Source organism: Schistocerca gregaria, chromosome 1 (genome assembly GCF_023897955.1).
Source record: "Schistocerca gregaria isolate iqSchGreg1 chromosome 1, iqSchGreg1.2, whole genome shotgun sequence".
NCBI classification, from domain to species: domain Eukaryota; kingdom Metazoa; phylum Arthropoda; class Insecta; order Orthoptera; family Acrididae; genus Schistocerca; species Schistocerca gregaria.
In genome coordinates, this window is record NC_064920.1 from 316310150 (window position 1) to 316328416 (window position 18267).

The 18267-nt window shown below is 44.0% G+C and overlaps 1 protein-coding gene across 1 annotated transcript in view; it reads left to right on the forward strand.

Annotated features, from left to right (window-relative positions):
- The window catches only part of LOC126343367 (vasopressin V2 receptor-like), a 710799-nt gene that overhangs the window by 296032 nt on the left and 396500 nt on the right, over positions 1-18267 (forward strand). Inside the window, exon 2 of the mRNA XM_050001932.1 lies at positions 12173-12263. The gene's annotated coding sequence lies outside the window, so the exon portion shown is untranslated. The remainder of the gene's footprint in view (positions 1-12172; positions 12264-18267) is intronic.

The window sequence follows — 18267 nt, forward strand, 5'->3', positions numbered from 1 at the left end:
CTTTATTGTTTCACGAACAGTAATTGGAAATCGCGAGCTGAATTTTGACCTGCTTAAGAAAGGCACGCGCCCGACTGATACGCCGTGCCAAATATAGCACTCCATCGTGAACGCGCGGTGTTGCGTCTATCAGCACGACACCGTTACTGACCTGCATGAGGTGTGACTGATTTTTTACCATCGAAGTTTTTAATTTTTTCAAACATCAATATTTTCCCCTTCGAATTAGTTCCCTTCCGCAGCTACACACCGTCGGAATCGTTCTTTCCTATCTTGGTAGCAGCGTAATTGTCAAAAAAAGTAAATTAGCATTGTTTTGACATTTTGTTTGCTCATCCCAGCTTTTTTCGGTCGAGGGTATGTCTCATTGTGCCACTCCTCTATTTACCACTTTGTCTCAGGAGGATACTCGGAAAGAAGGGATTCATCACCTGTGGCCACGCGGCTGAACCATCCGTGCTCACTGGCAGTCATCTCAAGACGACGAATGACACGTTTCTTCGATCGTGCTTCTGTTCAGTTCGGAGGTTTTTCGGCACACAAACCATTCGCATGTGCAAAACTTGGGCCGAAATTTGATGTAGGGTGAAAGTGTTAATGGTTAAAAGGTCAACCATTATTCTTATTATTAAATGTCGATCTGATCTCAAAACAGCACCCACGCGTTCGTCGTTTTCATCGATTTTTCAAGTTGAAGGTATCCCTGAGCGAGTTTCATTTTCAATGTTGTTCGCGGCCCTCCAAAAACGATTGTGCCTGCAATAAACTTGTGGTCTTGGTAAGAAATGTTCGCCGTTGGCCTGTTTCACCTTTTTCAATGTCACACTCGCGGATTCCCCAAGTTTAACACAATGCTTTATGATATAACGTTGCTCTGAATTCAGTTGTTCAATTTTCGTAACACACAACAACAACAACAACAACACAGCTTCACTGATGGCGCTCTCAAAAATCACATGACGGCTGTACGGAGCTGAAACTCGGATTGAGCATTTGGAAGGGATGAAGACACCGCTCTACGCAAGTAGAGCAACACAGCATTGCCAGATCGCTGGAGTGTTGCCAGTCTCATTAGTTTTCTCACACACCTCGTACCTGGTACGAAACTCCACACTACCAACAGACGCCGCCACCGTCGCTGTGTCTTGTCTCCAGCGCGCGTTATTAAAATTTGAAATCGTCAAAACAATTTGAAATATTTTGTATATCTGAGATGCGTTCGGTAGCCAGCTTAATCGTCTAATCATATTTAAAACGACCTATTGATGTTTAATAAACCACGAAGTGACCGACATCCCCAGAAATATCAGAATCTCAATGAGCCCATGCTTAGAAAGTACACTCCTGGAAATGGAAAAAAGAACACATTGACACCGGTGTGTCAGACCCACCATACTTGCTCCGGACACTGCGAGAGGGCTGTACAAGCAATGATCACACGCACGGCACAGCGGACACGCCAGGAACCGCGGTGTTGGCCGTCGAATGGCGCTAACTGCGCTGCATTTGTGCAGCGCCGCCGTCAGTGTCAGCCAGTTTGCCGTGGCATACGGAGCTCCATCGCAGTCTTTAACACAGGTAGCATGCCGCGACAGCGTGGACGTGAACCGTATGTGCAGTTGACGGACTTTGAGCGAGGGCGTATAGTGGGCATGCGGGAGGCCGGGTGGACGTACCGCCGAATTGCTCAACACGTGGGACTGGATGAAGCGTCGTCTCACGCGGTCTGCACGTCCAGCACGAACACTGGTCCAACTGAGGCGCCAGGTGGAAATGGTATGGCAAGCCGTTCCACAGGACTACATCCAGCATCTCTACGATCGTCTCCATGGGAGAATAGCAGCCTGCATTGCTTGGAAAGGTGGATATACACTGTACTAGTGCCGACATTGTGCATGCTCTGTTGCCTGTGTCTATGTGCCTGCGGTTCTGTCAGTGTGATCATGTGATGTATCTGACCCCAGGAATGTGTCAATAAAGTTTCCCCTTTCTGGGACAATGAATTCACGGTGTTCTTATTTCAATTTCCAGGAGTGTACAATTGCAGTATGTGCGGATCTCGTCGAATTCTTAAACTCAGGAATCATTTACAGTTATGCAATCCTGAACATTTATGTATTTTTGTGTACCTCATCTGGGGTATTTAGTTTATTTCAGTCGCATGTACCCTTGTATTTCCCTCTTTTCCCTCGTGTTTATTCCCTATACTAGGTATTCTATTTTCTCGGAACTTTGTGAATTTTATTTTATTAATTAACTATATAGTCGTATGCTCTTGCTGATACCATAGCCGTCGAGGTAACCCGAGGGAAGGAAACCATGTGCCCGATCTCGTGTAAACTTTGCTCTGTGTCTCAAATTATTGAACTACACTGAAGAGTCAAAGAAACTGATACAACTGCCTAATACCGTGCAACGCCCCCGCGAGCACCTAGAAGAGCTGCAACACAACGTGGCATGGACTCGATTAATGTCTGAAGTAGTGCTGGAGGAAACTGGCTCCATGAATGCTGCAGAGTACGAGGGGGTGGAGATCTCTTCTTAACAGCACCTTGCAAGGACTTGCAGGTATGCTCAGTAACGTTCGTGTCTGGGTGCTTTGGTGACCAGCGGAAGTGTTTAAACTCCGACGAGTGTTCCTAGAGCCACTGTGAAGCAATTCTGAACGTGTGGGGTGGCGCATTGTCCTGCTCGAATTGCTAAAGTCCGTTGGAATGCGCAATTGACATGAATGGATACAGGTAATCAGACAGGATTCTTACGCATGTGTCTCCTGTCAGAGTCGTATCCAGACGTATCAGGGGTACCATATCACTCCAAGCGCACAGCCCCACACCTTTACAGATCCTCCACATGCTTGAACAGTCCACTGCTGACATGCACGGTGCATGGACTCATGAGGTTGTATCCATACCCGTACACGTTCATCCGCTGGATACAATTTGAAACGACGCTCGTCCGACAAGGTAACATGTTTCCAGTCATCAACAGTCCACTGTCGGTGTTGAAGGGCTCAGGAGAGGCGTGAAACTTCGTGTCTTGCAGTCATCAAGGGTACAAAGCGTGCCATCGGCTCCGAAAGCCCATATCGATGATGTTCTGTTTTGAATGGCTCGCACGCTGACACTTGTTGATGGCCCAGCATTGAAATGTGCAGCAAATTGCGGAAAGGTTGCACTTCTGTCACGCTGATCGATTCCCTTGAGTCGTCGTTCGTCCCGTACTTGCAGGATCTTTTTTCCGGCGGCGGCGATGTCGAAAATTTGATGTTTTATCGGATTCCTGATATTCTCGGTACACTCATGAAGTGGTCGAACGGGAACATCCCCACTCCACCGCTACCTCGGAGATCGCTGGTGCGCCGACTATAACACCGCGTTCAAACTTATTTAAATCAGGATAAACTGTCACTGTAGCAGCAGTAACCGATCTAACGACTGCGCCAGACATTTGTTGTCTTATATAGGCGTTGCAGACTGCAGCTTCGTATTCTGCCTGTTTACATATCTCTGTATTCGAACACATGCCTATACCAGTTTCTTTGACGCTTTAGTTTATTTGTGTATCGTAGTCTCCGAGGCGGAATTTGGGGACCATGTCAGCATTTTCCTGATCGGGTGTGGATAAAAGCCTCAAACCACACTCAGGCTCGGCCGTCTACCAGAACAACGGTTGTTAATCCGCCACGTGGGTTCGTTCCGGGTGTTGCTCTCTTTCCCGTCCTGAAAGCTAACGCAATGAGCGTTACTTGTGCTGCACGAGCGGGTCACATGTGTCGTTGTGACACTCAAAATTTTCACAAACGATAATATTTTAATAAGCCATCTCTGCTTCCTGTTCGCAAAACTCTCAAAGTCCCGCTATACTCTTCTGGAAACACGTAGAAAATTCTCTTTATAAAAATAAATAGCTACCACTTGTTAGGACTTGTAGATTTCAGCATGGCTGAGAAGTGTTTTGCATCCCGCCCGGAAGGCGGCGCATGGGTGTGCTCCTGTAAACTGAAGGATAGGCCGAGTGTAGGAAGTGAGTAGGAGCAGGAAAAGCTGAAATGCTTGGTACTGCGTTTGACTTAACAGAACATTTATTAGAGAATAGTAGTCAACGACATAGGTAACTTTGCACTGGCGATGAGTACGTAGGTGCGAAGCCGAACAGGTATCAACGCTAACAAAACTTACACAGACAAAATCTGTAGTGGCTACCCCCCTATGAAAGAGAAACAATGTTGCTTGGTCCTCTCCTCGGAATCAAATGGGTTGAATCCGGAACGGCGCTCGTAGAGCTTCACAGCGCCGGCTAGAGGGTGCTGTCGTCGGTGTTGTAGTGTCAACCTAGCACAGCGCACCTACTTTGTGGCATCGTAGCTATCGATACCACAACTCGTATGGTCAACAGGGATGGCTCTACATCCTTTCAGTAGTTTTCGACTGAATTCCTTAAACTAGTAGCGTCACATGACGCCTGAAGCCGGAAATCATCGAAATTAGGAGGAATTTTTTTCTAGGTCACATCGGTTATTATGAAACCATAATGAAAAATAAAAACTTTTCATTTGCAGTTTTAGTTACACCTTCCAACTACTTCTTTACCCAGTCGCCACTCCGGCTTAGACATTTGCGTAGCGTAGTACCGACTTCGCAAAACTCAAGTCGTAGATGGCAGCCGCCTATGCTTTCCGCGAATTCTCTGCGTTGGTCTGGTGCTCGTTGTCTATGTCAAAATAATGAAATAATTCCTCATAGGCAGTGGTTCATATGAACGAAGAGATGAAAATCAGAGGGAGCTAAGTCCGGGCCGTATTGTGGGTGATCAAACACTTCCCATCGAAAACGCTGCAGTGTTGCAGCTGCAGTGTGCGGCCAGGCATTGTCTTGAAGAAGGACAGCACCTGATGACAACATTCCCCTTCGCATGTTCTGAAATGCCCTTCCTAGACGAATTTCTCGAATCTCTTGACCCACTTGCTGAGTGATCGAATGGAAGAAAGGGCAGATCGCTCCCGTATGTACGAGGAGTAAAAGTAGGATTCGAAAAATTACAGAGCAATATCTTTGACAAGGGTCTACTTCAGCATCCTTGAACATATTCTCAGTTCAAATATCATAAATTTCCTTGAGAGGGAGAAGCTTCTGTCCGCAAATCAGAGCAGTGTAGAAACCATCGCTCGGGCGAAACTCACATTGCCCGTTTCTTGTGTGAGATCCTATGGACCATGGATGAAGAGTAGATTAAAACTGCAGAAACTGCAAAAAAGTGGGAATTTAAGGAGATGAGACCTGGATAAATTGAAAGAACCAGAGGTTGTACAGAGTTTCAGGGAGAGCATAAGGGAACAATTAACAGGAATGGGGGAAAGAAATACAGTAGAAGAAGAATGGGTACCTTTGAGGGATGAAGTAGTCAAGGCAGCAGAGGATCAAGTAGGTAAAAAGACGAGGGCTAGTAGAAATCCTTGGGTAACAGAAGAAATGTTGAATTTAATTGATGAAAGGAGAAAATATAAAAATGCAATAAATGAAGCAGGCAAAAAGGAATGCAAACGTCTCAAAAATGACATCGACACGAAGTGCAAAATGGCTAAGCAGGGATGGCTAGATGACAAATGTAAGGATGTAGAGGCTTTTCTCACTAGGGGTAATATAGATACTGCCTACAGGAAAATTAAAGAGACCTTTGGAGAAAAGAGAACCACTTCTATGAATATCAAGAGCTCAGATGGAAACTCAGTTCTAAGCAAAGAGGAGAAAACAGAAATGTGGAAGGAGTATATAGAGGGTCTATACAAGGGCGATGTACTTGAGGAAAATATTATGGAAATGGAAGAGGATGTAGATGAAGACGAAAGGGGAGATAAGATACTGCGTGAAGAGTTTGACAGAGCACTGAAAGACCTGAGTCGAAACAAGGCCTCCGGAGTAGACAACATTCCATTGAAACTACTTGGGAGAGCCAGTCCTGACAAAAATCTACCATCTGGTGAGCAAGATTAATGAAACAGGCGAAATACCCTCAGACTTCAAGATGGATATAATAATTCTAATCCCAAAGAAAGCAGTTGTTGATAGATGTGAAAATTACCCAACTATCAGTTTATTAAGCCACAGCTGCAAAATACTAACAAGAATTCTTTACAGACGAATGGAAAAACTAGTATAAGCCGACCTCGGGGAAGATCAGTTTGGATTCTGTAGAAATACTGGAACACGTGCGGCAATACTGACCTTACGACTTATCTTAGAAGAAAGATTAAGGTCGAAGGATATGGCAGGGAAGCAGTGGTTGGGAAGGGAGTAAGACAGGGTTGTAGCCTCTCCCCGATGTTATTCAATCTATATATTGAGCAACCAGTAAAGGAAACAAAAGAAAAATTCGGAGTACGTATTAAAATCCATGGAGAAGGAATAAAAACTTTGAGGTTTGCCGATGACATTGTAATTCTGTCAGAGACAGCAAAGGACTTGGAAGAACAGTTGAATGGAATGGACAGTATCTTGAGAGGGGTAAATAAGATGAACATCAACAAAAGCAAAACGAGGATAATGGAATGTAGTAGAATTAAGTCGGGTGATGCTGAGGGAATTAGATTAGGAAATGAGACACTTAAAGTAATAAAGGAGTTTTGCTATTTGGAGAGCAAAATAACTGGTGGTGGTTGAAGTAGAGAGGATATAAAATGTAGACTGGCAATGGCAAGGAAAGTATATCTGAAGAAGAGAAATTTGTTAACATCGAGTATATATTTAAGTGTCAGGAAGTCTTTTCTGAAAGTATTTGTATGGAGTGTAGCCATGTATGGAAGTGAAACATGGATGATAAATAGTTTGGACAAGAAGAGAATAGAAGCTTTCGGAATGTGGTGCTACAGAAGAAACCTGAAGATTACATGGGTAGATCACATAACTAATGAGGAAGTATTGAATAGGATTGGGGAGAAGAGAAGTTTGTGGCACAATTTGACCAGAAGAAGGGATCGGTTGGTAGGACATGTTCAGAGTCATCAAGGGATCACCAACTTAGTATTGGAGGGCAGCGTGGAGGGTAAAAATCGTAGAGGGAGACCAAGAGATGAATACACCAAGCAGATTCAGAAGAATGTAGGTTTTAGTAAGCACTGGGAGATGAAGCTTGCACAGCATAGAGCAGCATGGAGAGCTGCATCAAACCAGTCTCTGGACTGAAGACCACAACAACAACAACATGGATGAAGAGCAACAGCCGGATTCCATATTCGTAGATTTTACACCGTGCCACATTGCCGACTGTTAATGAATGTACAAGCATACGGAATAAGTTCAGAGGTATGTGACTCGAAGACTTTTACAGTAATGGAACCCTGTATGCTACACTCGAAGGCGAGTGTTCGTCAGGAGTGCCCCAGAGAAGTGTGACAGGGCCGCTGTTACTTTCTATATACAAAAATGAACTGGGAGACAGGATAAGCAACAGTCTGTGACTGTTCACTGATGGTGCTGTGGCGTACGGCAAGCTGTCGTCATTGAGTGAGTGTATGAGGATACAAGACTTAGACAATAATTTCTGGTTGGTGTGATGAATGGCAGCTATCTCTAAATGTAGAAAAATGTGAATTAATGCAGATGTGTACGAAAAACATACCCACATTCAGTACAGCATTCCTAGAGTACTGCTGGACACAGTAGATATTTAGGCCCAACATTGCAAACCAATATTAAATGGAATGAGCACGTATGGATTGTAGTAGGGAAGACGAATGGTCGACTGTCGTTTATTGGGAGAATTTGTGGAAAGTGTGGTTCATCTGCAAAGGAGGCAGCATGTCGGACACTAGTGTGACCCATTGTTGAGTACGGTTCGAGTGTTCGGAATCCGCACCAGGTAGTGAGCTGTAGGCGACTCGTGTTCATGCAGTGTATTGTTTGTCATCATCTCTTACCACACTGCCGCCTCGTTTTCTTGTGCCATTTACTGGCGTAACTAACTTCGTGCCTTACCTGCCCGTGAGTGGCAGCAACAGCGGGAGTTCAGTTCGGACGCAGCAGCAGTGAAGTCGGGGACGGAGCGCCAGTGAGGTTCGGACAGCCAGTGCTCGTCGACCGCTGGTGACACACTAGAACTGTCCGACGGAAGGAGACTGGAGCGGGACGACCGTTGGCTGTCGTTCGGTTGGTCGTCTCATCGGGCGACGTGTAATTGGGCCTTTGACCGTTTCTGGGCCTCGTCAATTGGCCATCCTGCCGGATGTGCGTCGGTTCCTTCCTTGGGCAAAGATGTCATGGCCAATCGTGAAGAGTTATGTCTGCATGGGTGGGACTGAGCTAGGGTGCCCGGGTCGCCGTGTCTCCGAGTTCCGAGCGGACATGGAGTTGGAATTGGGTTGTAGTTGCAGTCAGCTTCGTACAGCCAAGACTCGCCCGACCGTCGCGGACACACGTAATTTGAGTGGGAACGACTTGGGTTTGTAATCTGGTCGGTAGTCTCATCGGACGACGTGTATTTGGTCGCCAACCGCTTGTGGAAACTCGTGTGTCGAACTGATTCGTCCTTGTTGTTCCACAGTGATTGCTTTTACAATTGTTCGAGTTCTTGTGCAAGTGTGTTTACGTGACAGTGTGTGTAGCTTCCGTAATTTCCACTGAGTAGATAAATGCTGTCTGCGTACTGGAGTAGGCAGTTGGTCAGTTGCGACAGAGGGAATTGATTAGGTTGTTTGTTTGGTTCTTCAGCCGTCCCTAGGTCGTGTTGCAACTCGATTGTTTAGTGTTACGCTTGGCTGCCTGTCTCACGTAAACTGGTTAGAGTTTCCTCCCCAGGCCGACCCTTGGAACATTTCTGAGCACCGCTGTTTGTTGTTTGTGATTGTCATTTTATTTGGTTGCAGGTACTGTGCCAGGTCTTCAGTCGTGTATTAATATTGTCTGTTTTATGTTTAGTGTATGGCCTTCAGCCGAACTTCATGACAACTATTTTAAGATTAGTCCTACAGCCATGTTTCTTTTAAAATTCTTGTTGCTCTGTATTTAGGCTTCAGTCGCGTTTGTTTCAGAATCTGTGGCTTTAATATGTAAATCCTTGTCTGTATGGTTTCTCTTTAAATATCTTGAATTCTTGAAACGGCCTTCACCCGTGTTCCGTAAATCTTTAGCTTAAGGTTGTCTTTAATTATTCTTTAGTAATTGCTTTAGCCTTCGGCCGACAAGATACTTCAAGTTTTTCTGTTGTACTGTGTAAAGGCTTATCTTAAAAGTCTCTCCTTCATAACGAAAAGATTTTTTTTTAATTGGGCTTTCAGCCGAAGAATTAACTTGAATTTTCTTTAATATGTCCTCTAGCGGAATTTTTAAATGCTTGGCTTTTAAAGAATTTCCTTAGCTGATCTGCAATAATAATTCATCCTTTAGCTGAGAAGATATTGTTATTTTACTTAAGTAAGGCTTTCAGCCGTCACTCTAAATCCTTGTGTTTTAAAAGCAGTCATTTAAACTTATTCTGGAGAAGTTATTAGGGCACTCAGCCGTGAATTGATCTTTGTTGTTTTAAAGAGAAAACTGTCCATTGGTTTGAGGAATAAAGTTGTGTGTGTTCTTGTATAATTAACAGTAATTGACCTTGGCCCCTATCCACCACCTGATCCGCTCTGTGCTACGAAACTTGATTTCAGGTCGGATAAAGGAAGACACTGAGGCAGTTCAAAGACGGGCTCCTAGATTTGTTACCGGTAGGTTCGAGCAACATGCAAGTATTACAGAGATGCTTCGGGAACTCAAGTGGGAATCACTGAAGGGAAGTAACGTTCTCTTCGTGGAGCACTACAGAGAAGATGTAGAGAACAGACTTTTGCAGTTGACTGTAGAACGATTCTACTGCCGCGAACGTATATTTCACGTAACGACTATGAAGAGAAGAGATATCAGGGTTTGTGCAGAGGCACATAGATAGTCGTTCTTCCCTCTCTGCGAGTGGAACAGGAATGAAAATGACAAGTAATGTACAGGGTACCCTTGCGACGCACTGTACGGTGGCTACTGGAGTACATGTAGATGTTGATGTAGACGTAGTTGTAGAACAAGATCATCGGTTGACACTCGCTTCCTTCCTTGATTGCCTGCAGCTTGAACGTCTATAGATCGTGCTTCAAAGTTCCTGACCATTACAATACTTTGCTGTCACACATGACAGTTACTTTATGTGGACTGTATGAAATCAGGCAGAACATCTCAGAGTGAAGAAATGGAATGACAGCACGCACTTCACACTTGGCAGGAGACTTTATGTCTCCAAGATTCTTTACGTGCTCGCTGTCCACCTAGAACTGAAAGCATAACAGAAACACTGTGCAACACTCGTGCATAAAGCTTCACCGGATTTTCATTGTAGTTTTAACTTCGCGACCAATTTTACTTTGGAAAAACAGAAAAGAGAAAATACCTTTACGCAATCGTTACATGGAACTAATGAATACTTTCATACCGTTTCAGACACATATGTAGATTAGGATTAAAATACACTCCTGGAAATTGAAATAAGAACACCGTGAATTCATTGTCCCAGGAAGGGGAAACTTTATTGACACATTCCTGGGGTCACATACATCACTTGATCACACTGACAGAACCACAGGCACATAGACACAGGCAACAGAGCATGCACAATGTCGGCACTAGTACAGTGTATATCCACCTTTCGCAGCAATGCAGGCTGCTATTCTCCCATGGAGACGATCGTAGAGATGCTGGAAGTAGTCCTGTGGAACGGCTTGCCATGCCATTTCCACCTGGCGCCTCAGTTGGACCAGCGTTCGTGCTGGACGTGCAGACCGCGTGAGACGACGCTTCATCCAGTCCCAAACATGCTCAATGCGGGACAGATCCGGAGATCTTGCTGGCCAGGGTAGTTGACTTACACCTTCTAGAGCACGTTGGGTGGCACGGGATACATGCGGACGTGCATTGTCCTGTTGGAACAGCAAGTTCCCCTGCCGGTCTAGGAATGGTAGAACGATGGGTTCGATGACGGTTTGGATGTACCGTGCACTATTCAGTGTCCCCTCGACGATCACCAGAGGTGTACGGCCAGTGTAGGAGATCGCTCCCCACACCATGATGCCGGGTGTTGGCCCTGTGTGCCTCGGTCGTATGCAGTCCTGATTGTGGCGCTCACCTGCACGGCGCCAAACACGCATACGACCATCATTGGCACCAAGGCAGAAGCGGTTGCGAATGGTCCTCGCCGATACCCCAGGAGCAACAGTGTCCCTAATTTGCTGGGAAGTGGCGGTGCGGTCCCCTACGGCACTGCGTAGCATCCTACGGTCTTGGCGTGCATCCGTGCGCGCTGCGGTCCGGTCCCAGGTCGACGGGCACGTGCACCTTCCGCCGACCACTGGCGACGACATCGATGTACTGTGGAGACCTCACGCCCCACGTGTTGAGCAATTCGGCGGTACGTCCACCCGGCCTCCCGCATGCCCACTATACGCCCTCGCTCAATGTCCGTCAACTGCACATACGGTTCACGTCCACGCTGTCGCGGCATGCTACCAGTGTTAAAGACTGCGATGGAGCTCCGTATGCCACGGCAAACTGGCTGACACTGACGGCGGCGGTGCACAAATGCTGCGCAGCTAGCGCCATTCGACGGCCAACACCGCGGTTCCTGGTGTGTCCGCTGTGCCGTGCGTGTGATCATTGCTTGTACAGCCCTCTCGCAGTGTCCGGAGTAAGTGTGGTGGGTCTGACACACCGGTGTCAATGTGTTCTTTTTTCCATTTCCAGGAGTGTACTTTTCCGTACTGAAGGCTCTACCAAAAGCCACTAGTCTGATTAAGTCTTCTTGAAATTTATTTTTTTATAATAAAAATGAAGGTAATTTAAATTACTATGAAATAAAATTGAGTGAAACAGAAACAGGTGAGAATTCGAAACATAAACACAATAAAATAGTCCACTGGTCGACATTTTTGAGAAAATGATTGTTATTGCACAAATCACTAAACTATTAGACTGGAAAATGTATGATATATTTCAAGCAATAAATGACTTACTTTGCTTCGAAAACTGGGATTAACTGATTTACAGATCAGTATTTGATAAAAGAATCACTAACTGTAGCTTCTACTTCCAGGTTAATAGAGACTTTGTGAATCGACGAACACGCTATCACGTTAAATAAGGAGTATTTTCTTTTGTTTCAGCACGCACGTATGATGTGTGTCAACTGAAGCGAGAGGAATTAAAACCACAGTCTTCCTGGAGGCCAACCCAGAAACAGCAAGTAGCCTGCAAGTGAGTAATGGATAATGCGTTTGCGGCCAGGAACTGTTGAGTAGAAGTGTCTCTAAACTGACTACCAACAAATTCAAGCACTATAACTGTCGATCTCTTTGTAGCACAAAGCATAATTTTGTAACAAAATCTCTACTGATATTCTGATAATGTTTTAGACGGAATGGCAAATATTTTCAAGAACTGGTAGTATAAACAACGGCAACATAATTAGTTCGTATAAATATGTGTACAATTTACGGTGAGTGTGAAGATATATGTGTTTCATTGTTATGCACATAAAATCCTCATTACAATAGTCAATACTCCACAGATAAAACTACTGATTGACACTATTTGCTTTTTATTTCAATGTTCCCACTATCGACTGCTACACATATTTCACTCCTCTTGTGCGGACATTTTTGTGCCAGTTAATGAGGTTCATAATGCGAGCAGATATTCATCTCCTGTGTACAGCTTTTGTCTGCAGACTTTACTGTTCATCCTTCCCTACAGGCTGATATGTAACGCAGCTGATATACCAACAGAAGGACTCGACACTGACTTTAATACTCGGGTTTATTCACAACTGAAACACAGTAGAATAAGTAAACCAGATCATAGGTGCCGTGTCAAAGTCCACTAGAGCCAAAATAGAACAAGATAGTTTTATAAGAAAGTACCGGAGTCAAGAGGCACGTCGTCACACGGAATTAACAAAGTCATCAAAAGTAATAATGCGGTAGAAATCCAGCGAAATGGCACGGCTGGTCTCCTCCCTCAGTCAGTGTTGCCCGGCGAAACGCATTGCCTTCAACAGCCGCTGCGAATCCTTAAATAAGGGCCACGAGCGGTAGCTGAGGGCAACATGATAATAGACGTTGATCAGAAACAGTCTGAAAAGCCTTGTATGGGTATTGAAGGACAGACTGTCCCGAGAAATAAATGTTAAGATAAATAATTCGACACATTGCACCTTTTCCGAGTTAATTAGCATTGAAATCAGTCAATCAGGCCGTAGCTTGCGCAAACTCAAGAGGCCAACCATATGTAATTAGCGTCAGATCTTCTCGTAGAGTAGACCATAGCTCGGGTTCGATCCTTACTAGAGTCTCATGTTCAATGTCTGTATCGCTCTCTTGTTCGGTTTTAGGCAACAAAACGAAGAACACGTTTGTCGACACTGTCTCCGACGATCTGCTTGAATTTGCGCGGGCAACGGCCTGGTTGGCTAACTTGAACGCTAATTAACTCGGAAACTACCCTGCAGCACCCTTACAAGCTTTTCAGATTGTTTCTGACCACTTTGTATACTGTGAGCTTCTTTGACGCTGGCCAAATAGTCAGCGCTCCCAAGACAAGCTCTGACCACAGCGTAAGTCACCGTTTGTGAGGTCCCCTTGCCGATGTTTGAGTCGAACTTGGGCCGCCATTAGGTCAGGATACAAGACAGATTACGGTCATTCGATCTTGATGGCCAGTGAATGTGAAACGGACAGCCGATGTATTGGACAGATAATGTTTTGGATTTAACTGTGTGAGCCGATGACTGGAGTCCTCATAATCTCTTTTATACTAAAAGGCTATTAAAGTGCGCGTCATTTATGTTGGCGGCCGAGTTTAGGTTCGTTCTGCGCACATGACGTCACAAAACACAGTCAACCAATGAACAGAGAAAGACGTTGCCAGAGCTCGACTGCAGCGCAGAGCACGGACGAGTGTCTTCTGCTTTAGAAACGTTCAGTCATAAATAAAGTAATTGAACAAAAGCAATGTCTTGATAGCAGACTTGCTTTATAGAAAGCTTGAAAAAAGCATTACTTATACCAATTACTTCATATTCCATTAATTAATTAAACCAAACAAACAATAAGCTTCCTAATTCACGTGATAGCAAAGAAAGGTGTTTGTATCATTCTCACTAACCGCTTTTTCGCAATAAAGAACAGCGGTAATTATTACTTCCTATTGTACTTCGACGAAACGTGAGTAATTCATAATCATACCAACGCTGTTTGTCGGTATTTTGCGTGCTATTTTAAAGTCCTCCGTTAGATGCATTAAATGACGAGCTGCATTAGTGTAATGGTTAAAGTGTATGGCTGCTCAGCGAAAGGTTTTGGGTTCAAACCTCGTTTGGTGCATAATTTTTTCTTTATTTAAAAACAATATCGAAGTGTATTACTTCATGAATTTTATTCGTTTGAATGTAATTTTTTGAAATTTCTAGTGGCATCTAAAATCGACCATATGGAAAGTATGCGCTATGGACTTTTACCTCTGCAAACTCTTCAAAATTTCGTGCATTGGTTTACTACATCTAATGCTGCACAATAACTACGTTGAATATCGAAACAAAATTAAGTCATTTATGGGGGGAAGATATCAGTCAAGAAGAGTGTAAAAATCGAATTTTTGGGCCAAATAGTTTTTATGAAATCGAATGATAAAGTGTGTCAAAGCAGTCGAAAAAACACCATGTGTCTGCACAGGCGAGCAGTGCAGTGATGACAAAATTGCGCACATCGCGGAATGCGGGGAGCACGTCTCTGTAGCAGCGAAAGGGTTAATGCGGCCGTGGTGGCTTTACTTCATAAACTGCGCGCTCCCCCCTAAACGTAAGTTTACGAACTATACTATGGCGCTCCTTCTCTTGGTGCGTACAACTGGCAACGCAGCAATCTCCAGCGTCTGGGCGGGCATGCGCGAACCGCCAACATAAAAGAATTGAACTATAGCAATTTGATAGACATAGTAACCTCTCGTAACGTCAACAGCAAAAAATTTTGCAGGACGTCCCCTTACGTGAGTTTGTAAGAAGTTTCAGTTAGGCAACAGGACAGTTAAATGACGCCCAATCAAACTGCACCACAAATGCAAATTACAAAACAGGGCTCAGCTACAGTATGTGTTAGAGGTATGTCGATGCATTGAAGCTGCGCCAGTGAAGGCATTAATTGAATTAATCGCCACTTACTGATAACCCAATGGTAAATTCCTGTGGTTGTTTACCATCGCTGTCGAGCTGGTGTTGCATCCAAAAACAATGAAACGCATACAAGTCGTCCTGATCTAATGTACGACATACTTTTTTACATGAAGCAGTGATGTCTGTTGAAATTCTTTACGCGTCTATAGTAGACCTGTATTCCACCGTTTCAAGAAAAGCTTCTACGACTCTTTCGCTTTTCAGTATTTTCGTGTCCCATGAAATTAAAACAACGAAAATATAATAGCAATTACAATTAGTAGGCGTTACTGCGCTTGTGGAAACTGTCTAGGATATGCTTCACAAACGTAAATATCATTACTAGAAAACAATGCCATGGAGAGTGTAGGGCTGTCAAGCACTGCTTTACAAGTTGTATTCCTAGCTCGCATGGTTCATACATCGGAGCGGTTAGTACACGTGATTCAGATTTAACCAGGGCGCATCAAAACTGTACATTTTAACATCAAGCAGCTGCTGTTCCACGTATATTGAAGTATTAAATACATCTTTAAGGGAAATTTTCACTCGAAAATATCCACACAGTTATTTACTCTCTCTTTAAATAAGCTTCTGAGAAGACTCTACGTGCCATCCCTTTACTTAGCCATTATGATGAGGATCTAACCATATTTACAGCAGCTTTCGCTGAGTGCGTTTCATTTTTGCTTGAGCGCTCCTCTCAGCAACAGAGCGACCGAATAAAAGTCATATGCCTCCGGGTGCGGAATAACGTTAAATGGCGCAATTTAGCAGTGCGCGTCGCGTTGTTAATGAAATTTTCCTCTCTGAGAATTACGTGAACACGCATACCAATTTAATTTTCCATTTTTCCCGGCTCCAAAGGACGACACAATTCTGAAGTAGCTGGAGGTGGGTTTTTCTTTTATTTTCAAAGCAAAATCATACGAACATAGGAATTAGACTCCGCGTTAAAGCTGTGGTGCCTTTGAATACTCTTTACTATGCACTGTACCGGTATTGTGAATCATTATGAGCAAATGCTGCACTTTGTTACTCACATACAATCTTCTAAAACGTTTTCTTAAGCGGGAATGTTTCGATGAGACCAAGAAGTAACGTTCGCGGTCTGACAATGTCAGCTTTCAGTTCAGTGAAGTTTTCCTTCGTTGCGTTGTTACATATTGCTCTACAAGAAAACTTAGATAGTTACTTGATCTGCTGAAAGCTTTTATAAAACAGTCGTTCTACGTTTGTTTCATTAAAATAGACAATCCGAAAGCCCGTGCCATCATAAAATGCTTTATTTTCGTCGATGTATCGCCAACGTAATTTGGGGCGAAGTTGGTGACTGAATATGAGGACCCTGCTTCATCATCAGTAAGTAACAAAAGAGCACCTGAATATTAACGTAGCTGTACTTGAAGTTAATTCACGCGAAAGATGGGCCGAAATCGCTGCTAGAAATGAAAACCAGAGATCCTGCGCCCCTGGCAGATCTAATAGCGACCCTCCTCCCCCAGAAAACTATATTTATTCAGTTTTTCGACACTTATTTAACTAATTTTAATTTTGTAAATAGGCTTCATAAAAATGAAGCACAACGAAAACAAATGGCAGCGAGAATTGATCAAATATATTATTTCTCAAGTCAACATGCCTTTTTATCAAAGCATACTGAGCCGGCCGCTGTGGCCGTGCGGTTCTAGGCGCTTCAGTTTGGAACCGCGCCACCGCTACGATCACAGGTTCGAATCCTAACTCGGGCATGGATGTGTGTGATGTCATTATATTAGTTACGTTTAAGTAGTTCTAAGTTATAGGGGACTGATGACCTAAGTCCCATAGAGCTCAGAGCCAAAGCATACTGATCGTACAGGTTTGAAATAGTTACCATTAGAAAGTCAAACAACAGAAAATCCAGGATGGAAAGCAACAATATTATGAAAAGGAAAGTTGCCACTTGTGTGTGGTTTCAGTTAACTGAGACTGCAATCTCTCTCTCTCTCTCTCTCTCTCTCTCTCTCTCTCTCTCTCTGTATGTGTGTGTGTGTGTGTGTGTGTGTGTGTGTGTGTGTGTGTGTGTGTGTGTGTGCGTGCGTGTGTATGTGTGTGTGTGTGTGTGTGTGTCGTCTATTGCTGACGAAGGCCTTACTGACCGAAAGCTTTATTTGTGACAGTTTTTTGTTGTACCCACCTGCGACTCAGCATCTCCACTATATTGTGAGTGGGTGGCAACTTTACTTTTCATAATCTTGTTATCATTAGAAAGGTTCTTTAACCGGTTTCTAACAGTGCCTACCAATTTTGCACTAAAGCTTAATATTTGTGGAAATTTTTGAGATAAAAGTGGCTTTTAATTGACGTAGGCAGAAGAAGAGCATGATGGATGCCCAGCTTCATAACTACGAGTATAAAAGTACGGAAGTTTCGCAGTGCTCCACTGGTACAAGAATTATACCAATTAAGAATCTATCGGAGTCATTGACAAAGAACACTAAGATTTTTTATGTTTTAAGATGTACTGAGCTTCATTTGCACTGTAGTAAGCACAAAATAGCTAATACGTCGTTAAGGCCTATTTTCAGTGATCTTAGGATATTACTAGCTTGATCAGTATAATGACCGATGTCAGAGAAAACGCTTGTTTGCATGAGAGGGCTCAGCGTAGATAAAAGAATATGTAGCTGTCTATAAGTACAACGACAATTATTTGGTGGTGGTGGTAGTTCCCATGGAACAAAAATACTGAGGTCATCGGTCCCTGGACTTACACACTACTTAATGTAACTTAAACTAACTAACGCTGAGGACAACACACACACTCCTGCCGGCCGTTGTGGCCAAGCGGTTCTAGCCGCTTCAGTCCGGGACTGATGACCTCAGAAGTTAAGTCCCATAGTGCTCAGAACCATTTGAACCACACACTCCTGCCCGCGGGAGGACTTGAGCCTCCGACGGGGGACCCGCGTGAACCGTGACAAAACGCCCAACAAGACCGAGCGGCGAGATTTATTAATCAGTCACAGAATGCTTATTCGTGATTTTTTTTTTTTTTACTTTCACAGGTAA